Here is a 12,065-nt window from a genome sequence, read left to right as displayed (position 1 = left end):
TGCCTTGGGAAAACATCTTAGTGTATGCACAAGCAGTGTTCTGAACTTGCGCTGACCCAGCATTCCAAGGTCCACACTATGCTTTTCCTTAGCTTAGCAGAGTATGACGACCCCAACTGATCAACCCAATGTACTTTTATTTGGGTCTGGGATTTCTTTGGAAGGAATGATGCTAAAGCTGAAACTCCAGTACTTTGGCCACCTCATGCGAAGAGCTGACTCACTGGAAAGGACCTAATGCTGGGAGGGATTGGGGGCATGAGGAGAAGAGGACGACAGAGGATGAGATGGCTGGATGGCATCACTGATTTGATGGATCTGAGTCTCAGTGAACTCCGGGAGTCGGTGATGGACAGGGAGGCCTGGCGTGCTGCGATTCATGGGGTCGCAAAGAGTCGGACATGACTGAGCGACTGATCTGATCTGATCTGATTTTGCTATATTTTGCTTTTATTTTTTCCCATGGTGATTTTCACATGGCTTAGCCAGAGCAACAGGCAGCTGACTATTAACCCCTACATATTACTCTAGTACTCTTATTTCCAGCTCAACATTGCATTTCATTCACATTGATGGAGAGAGCTGTAACTCATTCACTCTGGATCATGGAAAAAGCAAGAGAGTTCCAGAAAAACATCTATTTCTGCTTTATTGACTATGCCAAAGCCTTTGACTGTGTGGATCACAATAAACTGTGGAAAATTCTAAAATAGACAGGAATACCAGACCACCTGACCTGCCTCTTGAGAAATCTATATGCAGGTCAGGAAGCAACAATTAGAACTGGACATGGAACAACAGACTGGTTCCAAATAGGAAAAGGAGTACATCAAGGCTGTATATTGTCACCCTGCTTATTTAACTTCTATGCAGAGTACATCATGAGAAACGCTGGGCTGGAAGAAGGACAAGCTGGAATCAAGAGTGCTGGGAGAAGTATCAATAACCTCAGATATGCAGATGACACCACCCTTATGGAGTGAAGAGGAACTGAAAAGCCTCTTGATGAAAGTCAAAAAGGAGAGTGAAAAAGTTGGCTTAAAGCTCAACATTCAGAAAACTAAGATCATGACATCTGGTCCTATCAATTCATGAGAAACAGATGGGGAAACAGTGTCAGACTTTATTTTGGGGGGCTCCAAAATCACTCCAGATGGTGACTGCAGCCTTGAAATTAAAAGACCCTTACTCCTTGGAAGGAAAGTTATAACCAACTTAGATAGCATATTCAAAAGCAGAGACATTACTTTGCCAACAAAGATCCGTCTAGTCAAGGCTATGTATGGTTTTTCCAGTGGTCATATATGGATGTGAGAGTTGGACTGTTAATGCTTTTGAACTGTGGTGTTGGAGAAGACTCTTGAGAGTCCCATGGACTGCAAGGAGATCCAGCTAGTCCATTCTGAAGGAGATCAGCCCTGGGATTTCTTTGGAAGGAATGATGCTAAAGCTGAAACTCCAATACTTTGGCCACCTCATGTGAAGAGTTGACTCATTGGAAAAGACTCTGATGCTGGGAGGGATTGGGGGCAGGAGAAGAAGGGGACGACAGAGGATGAGGTGGCTGGATGGCATCATCAACTCGATGGACATGAGTTTGGATGAACTCCTGGAGTTGGTGATGGACAGGAAAGCCTGGTGTGCTGCGATTCATGGGGTCGCAAAGAGTCGGACACGACTGAGCGACTGAACTGAACCGATATGCCACTGTATGCTTATTCCACCCCTTCCACTGTCAACGACTATTTGAGTTATTTCTCATTTAAAAGTATGAAACAGTGCTGTTTAAAAAAAGAAAAAATCATGGTGCAAATTTCCCTAGAAGATATACCTAAATTTCAAAGTTCTTAAAGTTCATTTAATATATATTATCTTTCCCCCCCCTCAACAAAAATCACAAAACAAACCATCTCCAAACATTTGTTTCCTAACTGTTCTTTTGCTAACAGTACTCTCTCTCTAAAAAAAAGTTTACTTTCTTAGTAAGCAAACGTCATCCTGAAATAGCATGATTAAGAGTGTGTATTTTCTTTTATCCAAAAATATCTGCATAGCAATTAGTAATTACTATTTTAAGTTCTCTAACTCTTCAAAAGCAAAAATCTTTGCTATGAGATAATCATCATACAAAACTGTATGTGGCAGACTGTAACTTCTTGGTCATTTCTCATTTCATTCATTCACAGTAAGCCCTCAGTATCAGCTGCTTCCACGTCTTCAGGTTCAACCAACCACAAGTTGAAAATACTAGCGGAGGTGGGGTGGAATTTCAGGAAGTTCCAAACAGCAAACTCGAATATGCCAAGCACCAGCAACTTTTACATGGCATTTATATTGTATTAGGTAATCTAGAGCTGATTTAAAGTATACAGGAAGGGGAGGCTGTGCATAGGTTATATGCAAATACCACACCATTCTATATAAGGGACTTGAGCATCTGCATATTTTGATATCACTGCTGTAAACAGCTCCCTGGATTTTAAAGTTAAAGGTCTTGTTTTCATAAAATTAACTACACTGATGACCCTAACAGCTCTGAACTCCTGGTTCAATTTCTCTGCTGCAGTAATTTTCCTAGGAAGGATGCAGTGAACCATTTTCACCTTAAGTGCCTATGATTTTTCTTCCATAAAAGGCTAATTTTTATGAAAGCAATATTTACTGTTGAGAATATACTTTTGTCCAGCATCTCTTTGCTATAACTCTTCACTCCCCACCAAAAGACAAAACTTAGCAAAGAGTAAGGGAAAATGTTTTATTTTAGTCAATCTTAAAGTAGAGCTCCCACATATAATTGGTCTCATACTGTTTTCATCAACTTGGCACTGTTTACTACATGTTTCAAAGACATCTGATGACAAAGGAATGTATTTTAATTTTTGGCCATATATTCTATGCATTATTTCAGTCATTTTGACCAAGGCCTGAAAACCTACTAGTGTTTCCCCAGTGGCACGCTTTCTATCTTTTCCTACTGAACAAGAAACCTCAAAGGGCCTTGTAAACATCTACAATTAAATTTAGAGAAATTCTGTAGGACCGTATTCAAAGTTGTATGGCTCGATCAAACACTTCTGGGGGAAAACTTCATAAAGCTTAGTTTTTATCCTCAATGCACATTTTTTAAAACGTCTTGCTAATTTGCTGATTTTATGCTATCACTTAGCCACCTATCAAGCACACTGTATGTACACTTACACAAGCTACAGTTTCAACAGTAAACAGTCACTTGTTTCAAATAATCTTGGACAATCTCAAATTTTGAGAGATTGATATTTGAGATGGGATGATATTATATTTTTTACCCCATATTAAGAGCCCATATTGGGATTAAGAGTTCTAACATTTTTTATGTTGTGTGCTTGCTTGTGCTTTATCATAATCACAATCAATCTAATTTCTTGATAGGAATCTTTTACAATCACTTGCTTATTTTTGGAAGACAGTTTAGCTAAAACTAGATCCATGATATCAATGTAATCACATGTAAACCTCAACGTGGTACAACAACGAATACAACCGAGGAAGTAAAAATTTTACCATTCCTTAGGTTCCCTCACCAGCCCATGTGAAATAATAACAGCATAGGGAAGCCAATGTCAATCACTGTATTATCACTATATTAAAGGTAATTTGCCTTTCTCAGGGTGAAAGACAATCGAGGTTCAATCTTTAAAAATTAATACTGATGGATGGTCCTGTATAGTCCTTATAGAGATCACTTGATCTATACCAACTCTGCAAGCCTAAGTTTTTACAAGACTAAGAATATATGTATAGCAAGCATCGTCTGAAGACTGAATAAACAATGCTCTCTGCACATCTGTCTTTTTCCATTGTCTTCTTTGAGGAAAAATACACTACTGAACCCAAAGCAGCATAATGTTATTATTTACTTGCTTAACCAATGGTACAGAGTAACTGTACTATAAAGTAAGCACCTGAGAAATAGTATTTTAAAGACTTCTCATACACAGAAGATGGAACTACTGGCTATCTTTTTTATTTAAGTAATTTCCTTAAATCACTTTAAAAGTGAAGTGAAGTCGCTCGGTCGTGTCCGACTCTTTGCAACCCCATGGACTGTAGCCGACCAGGCTGCTCCGTCCATGGGATTCTCCAGGCAAGAATACTGGAGTGGGTTGCCACTTCCTTCTCCAGGGGATCTTCCCGACCCAGGGATCGAACCCAGGTCTACCACATTGCAGGCAGACGCTTTAACCTCTGAGCCACCAGGGAAGCCCTTAAATCACTTTAACCACATTTTAAAAATCACTTAAAAGGTTTCACATGTGTTTATATATATATTATATAGCTTTTAATTCTGGACTGATTTTAAAATTTTTCATTCACAGTCAATGCATCAAATGCAGCAATAAATAATACATATTCATAATGTATTGAATACTTTAAAAGTACTTTAACAGTAGTACTGGATACAGAAACTAAGTCAAGCAAACTTTCTGGCCAACCCAATAGTCACTCATTCAAGCATTTCCTAAGTGCCTACTACAAGCTAGGCACTGTTCTGGGTAGTAGGAATATGATGACCTCTTCCCTACAGGAAAGTATAGTCTGGTGGAAGATAAAGGCCAGTGCACTGTTATGAAGGCACGTGGTGATACAGGGAGTCTAAGGGGATGAGTATAGGTATGTCAAGAAGAAGCATCAAAAGTTACATGTACTTAAAATTTTTGCAAAGGAAGAAGCCTAAGATGAGAAGTAAAAGGTAGAAGTGGGAGAAGGAATTAGCCAGCATATACAAAACCAAAGAGTAAGAGCAGAATTGATGTGCATGTGTGTGTACACAAGTATTTCACAGAGTAAAGTAGAAGCACAAAAATCCTAATAACAACATTATTTCCTACTGAGATATCTATTGCCTACTTAGAATCACAGATATGGGAATTCAAGGATGGCCTTGTCCTTCTTGCCTAGGCAAACAGCAAACCAGACTGAAAATGCTTTCCACTGAGAACAAAAAATCTGGACAAAAATCCTAGAGGCCTAAAATTTAGACAAGCAGATCTAGAGCTGACATTATTTTCTAGAATAAGCCTCCACATTAAAAAACTCTGATACCTCTGAGTCTGCTTACAAATCAACACTGAAAGGGCTGAGGGTAGAGGGTGGGCAATCTTTATATATAACAAGCCAAAATTCAGTTGAAAGAAACCTAATGGGCTGTTTAAATATTCAAACTAAAATATTACTACTATAAAGTTCAAAATAAGGTCAAATGCAGGTAAAGGTACATACTAAGAAGATACTAATACTACTCATGACCAGATAAAACACTTTCAAAACTGAGTATTAGATTCCTGTTTTCGAAACACCCCTTTAGCTCACTCAAAGTCATCTCTATTCCTTAAGTCAACTGATCCATATAATAGAGGTCCTTTTCTCCCTTTTGCCCTAAACATATCTAGGGAATACAACTTCATCTAAAGAAATGAATTCCTAGTTGCTACAGAAGAAAAAAGGTTAATTTCCACTTATAAACCATGTAAGGTTCCCTGTATAAAATTCTCTACTACTCCTAAGAACAGTAAATATAATGCACTTGGCTACTAACCTATTTTGATGATAAACTGACAAAGAACAAGAAAAACTGTCTGAAGCATTATGTTTTAAAAATTATTTTGAATTTAGTACTCCAGCTCCCTTGCCTTTCCTGGTAGACTGAGGCTGACTTGTTCTCATCAATAAAGTAAAAGGGACCTACTTACATTGGAGCTGCCCTCAGTTTACAATCAAGTCTGACCAGATTACGTATTTATAAACAAGTGACAGCACAATAAGCAACAATAATAGGTCATCAAAGCATATAGCTTCATTTTTTCAAATAAAAAGTACCTTAGTAATATAAAAACGAAGAAAAAACTATTAAACTGAACATGTGTACTGATTTTAATATAGTGTAAATTCAAAAGCAGGACTATTTAGTCTACCTTAATTTAGACAATGAATTATTTTTAAAATTGTGCCCTCCTTCATTACCTCCCATCCTTCCTGAAAACTCAGATTTCAGTCCTCTTTTCCAGAAATCCTTTCCCCGTGGTGCTCTACTAAACTTTATTAATACTAAGTTCCTTACCATACACTGAGCACTTAGCACAATCTACTTTGCATAATCAATAGCCCTTCGGCTTCCCTGGCTCAGACAGTAAAGAATCCGCCTGCAATGCGGGAAACCTGGGTTTGATTCCTGGGTTGGGAAGATCCCCTTGAGGAAGGCATGGAAACTCACTCCAGTTTTCTTGCCTGGAGAACTCCATGAACAGAGGAGCCTGTAATGCTACAGTCCATGGGGTCACAAGAGTCGGACACAAATGAGCAACTCACACACAGACACACACACACACACACACACGGTGCTCTATGCTTGTTTCCCTTCAGATTTCCTCAACCTTTAATAAAGTTTGCAAGTTCTTACCTCAATTCAGTTCAGTTGCTCAGTCGCGTCCAACTCTTTGCAACCCCACAGACTGTAGCACGCCAGGCCTCCCCGTGCATCACCAACTCCTGGAGCCTACTCAAACTCACGTCCATCCCAACGCTGATGCCATCCAACCATCTCATTCTCTGTCCTCCCTTTCTCCTTCTGCCCTCAATCTTTCCCAGTATCAGGGTCTTTTCAAATGAGTCAGCTCTTCGCATGAGGTGGCCAAAGTAAAGTATTGGAGTTTCAGCTTCAATATCAGTCCTTCCAATGAACACCCAGGACTGATCTCCTTTAGGATGGACTGGTTGGATCTCCTTGCAGTCCAAGGGCCTCTCAAGAGTCTTCTCCAGCACCACAGTTCAAAAGTATCAATGCTTTGGTGCTCAGCTTTCTTTATAGGCCCACTCTCACATCCATACATGACTACTGGAAAAACCACAGCCTTGACTAGACAGACTTTTATTGACAAAGTAATGTTTCTGCTTTTTAATATGCTGTCTAGGTTGCCTGGAAAATCCCATGGACAGAGAAGCCTGGAAGGCTGCAGTCCACGGGGTTGCTGAGGGTTGGACACGACTGAGCGACTTCACTTTCACTTTTCACTTTCATGCATTGGAGAAGGAAATGGCAACCCACTCAAGTGTTCTTGCCTGGAGAATCCCAGGGATGGGGGAGCCTGGTGGGGTGCCGTCTCTGGGGTCGCACAGAGTCGGACACGACTGAAGTGACTTAGCAGCAGCAGCACGTTGATCATAACTTTCCTTCCAAGGAGTAAAGCGAAAGTCACTCAGTCGTGTCCGACTCTTTGCGACCCCATGGACTAATTCTCTAGGCCAGAATACTGGTGTGGGTAGCCTTTACCTTCTCCAGGGGATCTTCCTAACCCAGGGATGGAACACAGGAGGTCTCCCGCATTGCAGGCAGATTCTTTTACCAGCTGAGCCACAAAGGAAGCCCAAGTGTCTTTTAATTTCATGGCTGCAATCACCATCTGCAGTGATTTGGGAGCCCAGAAAAATAAAGTCAGCCATGGTTTCCACTGTTCCCCCATCTATTTGCCACTAAGTGATGGGACTGGATGCCATGATCTTAGTTTTCTGAATGTTGAGCTTTAAGCCAACTTCTTCACTCTCCTCTTTCACTTTCATCAAGAGGCTCTTTAGTTCTTCTTCACTTTCTGCCATGAAGTTGGTGTCATCTGCATATCTGAAGTGATTGATATTTCTCCCGGCAATCTTGATTCCAGCTTGTGCTTTTTCCAGCCCAGCATTTCTCATGATGCACTCTGCACAGACGTTAAATAAGCAGGGTGACAATATACAGCCTTGACGTACTCCTTGTCCTATTTGGAACCAGTCTGTTGTTCCATGTTCAGCTCTAACTGTTGCTTCTTGACCTGCATATAAGTTTCTCAAGAGGCAGGTCAGGTGGTCTGGTATTCCCATCTCTTTCAGAATTTTCCACAGTTTATTGTGATCCACATAGTCAAAGGCTTTGGCATAGTCAATAAAGCAGAAATAGATGTTTTTCTGGAACTCTCTTGCTTTTTCGATCATCCAGTGCAATTTGACCTCTGGTTCCTCTGCCTTTTCTAAAACCAGCTTGAACATCTGGAAGTTCGCAGTTCACGTACTGCTGAAGCCTGGCTTGGAGAATTTTGAGCATTACTTTAAGTAGCATGTGAGATGAGTGCGATTGTGCGGTAGTTTGAGCATTCTTTGGCATTGCCTTTCTTTGGGATTGGAATGAAAACTGACCTTTTCCAGTCCTGTGGCCACTGCTGAGTTTTCCAAATTTGCTGGCATATTGGGTGCAGCACTTTCACAGCATCATCTTTCAGGATTTGAAATAGCTCAACTGCAATTCCATCAACTCCACTAGCTTTCTTCGCAGTGATGTCTGGCTCTAGGTGAGTGATCACCCCATCGTGATTACCTGGGTCGTGAAGATCTTCTGTACAGTTCTGTGTATTCTTGCCACCTCTTCTTAGTATCTTCTGGTTCTGTTAGGTCCATACCATTTCTGTCCTTTATAGAGCCCATCTTTGCATGAAATGTTCCCTTGGTATCTCTAATTTTCTTGAAGCGATCTCTAGTCTTTCCCATTCTCTTGTTTTCCTCTATTTCTTTGCAATGATTACTGAGGAAGGCTTTCTTATCTCTCCTTGCTATTCTTTGGAACTTTGCATTCAAATGGGTATATCATTCCTCTTCTCCTTTGCTTTTTGCTTCTCTTCTTTTCACAGCTATTTGTAAGGCCTCCTCAGACAGCCATTTTGCCTTTTTGCATTTCTTTTTCTTGGGGATGGTCTTGATCCCTATCTCCTATACAATGTCACCAACCTCTGCTCATAGTTCATCAGGCACTCTATCTATCAGATCTAGTGCCTTAAATCTATTTCTCACTTCCACTATATAATCATAAGGGATTTGATTTAGGTCATACTGAATGGTCTAGTGGTTTTCCCCACTTACTTCAACTTAAGTCTAAATTTGGCAATAAGGAATTCATGATCTGAGCCACAGTCAGCTGGTCTTGTTTTTGCTGACTGTTTTACCTCAATTATCTCATGTCAAATTAAGGGCAAAAAGTCTCAAGTTCATGTTCTATAGAGGGCGTTAAAGATAAGCTGAATGATCTCTGTCTCCCTTAAGTTATTATTGAGGGGCAATAATAAAAATGGACAGTCTCCCAAAGGGGAAAGGAATTTTGGTTTAAGAAAAAGAACTGCAAATGAGAACACTGGCCACTACCTGCATAGACTTTTTTTTTTTAAGAAGTAACAGTTTACTCACACATACTCATAGCCATTTTAATTATTAAGGTTCATTTAATAGGATCATCTGAAAGGCTTGGCCATGAAGTTTCTCATATGAATTACAAAAATACCTGTTAGAGATTATTAGGACCTAGACAAAGTATTAAAAAGCCATTACTTTGCCAGCAAAGGTCCGTCTAGTCAAAGCTATAGCTTTTCCAGTAGTCGTGTATGGATGTGAGAGTTGGACCAGAAAGGCGGCTGAGCGCCGAGGAATTGATGCTTTCAAACTGTGGTGTTAGAGAAGGCTATTGAGAGTCCTGTGGACTGCAAGGAGATAAAACCAATCAATCCTACAGGAAATCAGTCCTGAATATTCACTGGAAGGACTGATGCCGAAACTGAAGTTCCAATATTTTGGCCACATGATGCGAAGAACCGACTCATTTGAAAAGACTCTGATGCTCAGAAAGATTGTAGGCAGGAGGAGAAGGGGATGACACAGAACGAGATGGTTGGATAGCATTACTGACTCCGACTCAATGGACATAGGTTTGAGCAAGCTTCAGGAGATGGTGAAGGACATGGAAGCCTGGCATGCTGCTGTCCATGGGGTCTCAAAAAGCTGGACATGACTGAGTGACTGAACGACAACATTAGAACCAAGTGCCACATTTTATTGAAATGATCTATGAAATCCTCATGCAACAGAAATTCTAGAAAACTACACATCTGAGTATACACATCAATCTAGACTTTAAAAGAACCAAGGAACTTACCGTGCCTGAAAAATGAAATATTTTCTGCTAAAAAATAAAAGCATATGAACTTTTACTAAAGGAAATCAGTCCTGAATATTCATTGGAAGGACTGATGTTGAAGCTGAAATTCCAATACTTTGGCCACCTGCTGCGAAGAACTAACTCACTGGAAAAGACCCTGGTGCTGGGAAAGGTTGAAGGCGGGAGGAGAAGGGGACAACAGAGGATGAGATAGTTGGATGGCATCACAGACTCAATGGGCATGAGTTTGAGTAAACTCAGAGTTGGTGATGGACAGGGAAGCCTGGCGTGCTGCAGTCCATGGGGTCGCAAAGAGTCAGACACAACTGAGTGACTGAACTGAACTGAACTTGTACTCAAGATACATACACATGCAATAAACATATCAAGACAATGAACTATAGGAAACAAGAAAAAGAATGCCTGAACATTGGGTTTGATTTCTGGCTCTTCCACTTATCTGTTTTCTTAGGAAAAAAGTTATATACAATAATATTGAGCATCTCTTCCTGCTCTGAAACTCTGCTTTTGAAGTCTGATTAGTAAGTGAATTACCAGCTACTAACAGCTAAAAGATTAAATATGACACAGTAAGATCAAAGTATAGTTCATAAAAGAACAGTACCACCAGCCAAGTTCATATCTCATGCACAGCAAATGATTCATGAAAAGAAAGAAGAAAAAAAATTTAAGAATTTAGACCAGATTTCTTGATTTCTGAATGAAAGTTACAAGTTTTGTGGGCCTGTTCCCCAAGGTTCCCAAAGTAACAGCCACCATATTGTCTACTCCAACTTAGAAAAGAAACAACCTTCAAGTCAAGCATATCCCCTTAAATGAAATTTTATAAAACTCTCCAAATCACTTATCATCCTTCTGAACTCCTGGAAGCAGCGTCTCTCACACAAGACAATTAACTACATATTTTTTATGATAGGCCTTATATTAAAGGCTTCCCTTGTGGCTCAGCTGGTAAAGAATCCGCCTGCAAAGCGGGAGACCTGGGTTTGATTCCTGGGTTGGGAAGATCCCCTGGAGAAGGGAAAGGCTACCCACTCCAGTATTCTGTCCTGGAGAATTCCATGGACTGTATAGTTCATAGGGTCGCAAAGAGTCCAGACACGACTGGGAGACTTTCACTTCACTTGTATTAAATAATAATATTTCTGAAGAAAGTAAACAAGACTTTTGGTATTGAAGAAAACCAGACAGAGAGATAAAGGTTGGAAGTGAGATTTAAAAAACATAAAATTAAGTGAAAGTTTTGACATAATACACAACTGAGTGACTGAACTGAAAATCTTTTCCAGACACCTGATTTTCAAAGTGATGGCAATCAAATTTATACCCTCTTAAAAAGATGAGAAGAGTTTTTCTACTCTTTATAATATCACCAGCCCTAAAGGAAGACCAAAAGGTGCTAATATTGGAGGTTACTCACACAAACAGGTCAGTCAGATTACCCTGGAGTGAAGCCCACAGCCAATAAGTTCCATGGACAAGCACAGAGCTTCCAATCAGCTATTCAATGCCCACTTTAAAATATAAGCAGAAAGCCCACGGCCAAACACAGAAGTCCCCTAATAGAAGGGTGGCTGGGGGTGGGGGTGGGGGTGGGGGGTAGGGGATTTGCAAGCAAAACAAGCAGAAAAGGGCAGCTTGGAAGAAAAAGGGATGAGGTTAGGGAAAGAAAATTTAAGGAAAGACGAGAGGAAGGAAACAAGTGAGCAAACTCCTTTCAGAAAGATAAGATTTTTGAATCCATGAAATAACAAGATGTTATTAAAAGGAAAAACAGAACATTCAGAGGAACAAAGAGCTCCTGTAAAGTAAAAACATAATCATAAAAGAGAAAGTTGGAAAGATAAATGTTGAAGGAAACTCCCAGAAATTACAGCACAAGGCAGACATGGTAAAACAGTACACGATCAGTCCAGGAGGTTTAGGAGTCAAAAACAGGAGTAAGAGAAAACAGAAAACTGAAGAGAGGAAATAATTTTTTAAAATAATCTAAGAAAATTTCCAAACTGAATGGCATGATTTTCAAGACTGAAGGGGTCTACTCTGTGCCAAGCACAAT

General features: G+C 40.1%; 1 protein-coding gene across 6 annotated transcripts in view; it reads right to left on the bottom strand.

Annotated features, from left to right (window-relative positions):
- The window catches only part of PPM1B (protein phosphatase, Mg2+/Mn2+ dependent 1B), a 108,918-nt gene that overhangs the window by 54,799 nt on the left and 42,054 nt on the right, over nt 1-12,065 (bottom strand). The gene's annotated exons all lie outside the window — the stretch shown is intronic.

The sequence above is a fragment of the Bos indicus genome, chromosome 11 (assembly GCF_029378745.1).
Source record: "Bos indicus isolate NIAB-ARS_2022 breed Sahiwal x Tharparkar chromosome 11, NIAB-ARS_B.indTharparkar_mat_pri_1.0, whole genome shotgun sequence".
Classification (NCBI taxonomy): Eukaryota; Metazoa; Chordata; class Mammalia; order Artiodactyla; family Bovidae; genus Bos; species Bos indicus.
Note: the sequence above shows the minus strand (reverse complement) of the source record. Positions and strands in the feature narration are given on the sequence as shown.